General features: G+C 46.6%; 1 pseudogene; it reads left to right on the forward strand.

The window, feature by feature from the left end:
- The first annotated feature begins 541 nt into the window (after nt 1-541).
- On the forward strand, nt 542-1479 carry LOC138567681 (olfactory receptor 4E2-like; annotated as a pseudogene).
- The last annotated feature ends 1324 nt before the right edge of the window (nt 1480-2803 follow it).

The following is a 2803-nucleotide window of genomic DNA, read 5'->3' on the forward strand; positions in this document are numbered from 1 at the left end:
TAATCTCAGTGACTGTGCTCCGAAAACGTACCTCCATAATGACTGTGTCCCCGAAACTCCTCTCCTTAGTGATTCTTCCCCAAGCACTCCACCTGTTTCCAGACACTAATGTCCCTCTATCAGGAACCTCACATGCACTGCTTTGGACCCAATTGCACCTTTGAGACAACTCAAGCTCTGCACCAAGGAACACGCTACCAACAGGCTCACTCCGAGATCCTCCACTCCAAGCGTCTATTTCACTCTATTGAATGAACATGGCACACTTCATCAAACTCTTTGAAAATCAAGCTGCCTTCCTCTACTTAAGAACCTGCAAGCAACAGAGTAGCAATGCAGATAAAGTGAGGTGCACCTTGCAGGGTGTGTGATGCCCCTATCACATCCAAAGAACTCTAAAATGACTCCCAGTTGGTGAGGAACCATAGTATACTTCAACTTGAAGAAAAGTGTCACTGCTGAAGATCAATTATTTTTCCCAATGTCCTTTGAGCTCTATATTTTCACTGTATTTTACTTATTTCCAGGGATGTCGCTGGCGATGGCGGACTTGGGAAACAGGAGCCTGGTAACAGGCTTCATCCTCCTAGGATTCTCCGTCCCTTCAGAGGTGAAGGATGCCCTGTTTGCTGCTTTCCTGCTGGTTTACTTGCTGACTCTCTTGGGGAACCTGCTCATCACTGCACTGATTGTAATCAGCACCAATCTACACACCCCAATGTACTTCTTTCTGTTCAACATCTCCTTCTTGGACATTATCTCAGCTTCTTTCACAGTCCCCAGAATGCTGATGGGCCTCCTAGTAGAACCCAACTACATCCCGTTTCAGGAATGCATAGCACAGGTCTTTGGTTTTGTTTTCCTTGCTGCCACAGAACTTTGTCTCCTGACAGCCATGGGCTATGATCGCTACGTCGCCATCTGCCTTCCTCTGAGTTACAGCGTTATCATGAACAGGAGGTGCTGCATCCTGCTGCTGGCCTTTTCTTGGATGGCCAGTTTCCTGTACTCCATTATTCTATGCCTGCAGGTGGCTCGATTACCGTTCTGTGGTGACAACAAGATTGACAATTTTGTGTGTGAAATCCCAAACCTGCAGAAGCTGGCATGTGCTGATCCATTGACCAACCAGATTGTGATCTTTGCATTGGGGGGGAGTGTTGCACTGGCCACCTTCTTGGTCATCATCACGTCCTATGTCCACATTATCCGAGTCATCCTAAAGATCCCGTCCACGGAGGGCAGGAGGAAGGTCTTCTCCACCTGCTCTGCCCATCTCGTGGTGCTTGCCATGTTTATGGGACTGGGGCAGCCACACATTTTAAACCTTCCAGCATCTCACTGGGGCATGAGAAACTAGCGTCACTCTTTTATACAGTCTTTGCGCCAATGCTAAACCCAATCATTTATAGTCTGAGGAATGAAGAAGTGAAAAAGGCGGCGATGAAGGTCATGCATCGCAGGCAACGAGCCCTGTAGACCTCAGCAATTTCTTGTGTTTAAACCGCAGCCACCTAATTGTATCAGCACTGTCTACAAAGAGCAATACACCAGGTCATGTTGCACCCGTCTCTTGTCTTGTGTACAAATCCTTAAACAGCCTTGTTTCTTTCATACATTTTTTGCATGTTGTCCGTTATGTATTCATAACACTTTCTTATCTCCTCCCACCCTTGCTGGTGACTCTTTATACTGATGCATACCCTTCCATGGTATATCACAACCTCTACATGTCACAGATAGACATCTGCTGCTCTTTCCTCTTGTGGAAATGTTTTATATACAGTCATTCTCATGTATGTGGTGTTAGAGGAGCAGTTGTGTGGTTGTATTCCTCTCGAATTCCTCTCCTTAATGACTGTTTTTACGAACTCACCTACTTAGTGACTGTGTTCCCTAACTCGTCTCCTTAGTGCCTGTGCCACCTAACTCTTCTCCTGAGTGACTGTGCTCCCTAACTCCGCTCCTTAGTGACTGCATTCCCTAAGTCATCTCCTTAGTGAATGTGCACCTGACAATCATCACCTTTGGGACCATGCTCCGTAACTCTTCTGCTTAGTCACTAGTCTCCCGAAATTCCTATACTTATTGATTCTGGCCACCACAATTCTCTCCTTAGTGACTGTGCACCCATGGCCACCACAATTCTCCCCTTAGTGATTGTGCACCCAAATTGTTCTCTTAGTGACTGTACTCCGTAACTCATCTTCTTAGTGAATGTGCTACCTAGCACATCTTCTTAGTGCCTTGGCTTGCTAATAGGTCGTCTTAGTGATAGGGCTCCCTACCTCTTCTTCTTTGTGGCTATGCTGCCTAATTCCTCTCCTTAGTGACTGTGCTTTCAACACTCAACTCATTAGTGGCTATGCTCCCTAACACCTCTCCTTAGTGAAAGTGCTCCCTAACTGCTCTACTTAGTGACTGGGCTCCCTGACACCTCTCCTTAGTGACTGCATTCTCTAAGTCATCTACTTAGTGAATGTGCTCCCTATCTCATCCCCTTAGTGACAGGGATGCCTAACTTGTCTTCTTAGTCGCAGGGTTGCCTAACTCCTCTCCTTAGTGTCCATGCTCCTTAACACTGCTGCTTAGTGATTGTGCTCCTGAAACTCCTCTAATTAGTGACTGTGCTCCCTAACCCCACTCCTTAGTGACTGCACTCGCTAACTCCACTCCTTATTGACTGTGCTCCCTAACACCTCTCCTTGATGACTGTCACCCCTAACTGTTCTCTTAGTGACTGTGCTCCGTAAGTCATCTTCTTAGTGGCTTGGCTTGCTAATAGGTCTTGTTAGTGATAGGG

The sequence above is a fragment of the Ambystoma mexicanum genome, chromosome 2p (assembly GCF_040938575.1).
Source record: "Ambystoma mexicanum isolate Mex_15411 chromosome 2p, UKY_AmexF1_1, whole genome shotgun sequence".
NCBI classification, from domain to species: domain Eukaryota; kingdom Metazoa; phylum Chordata; class Amphibia; order Caudata; family Ambystomatidae; genus Ambystoma; species Ambystoma mexicanum.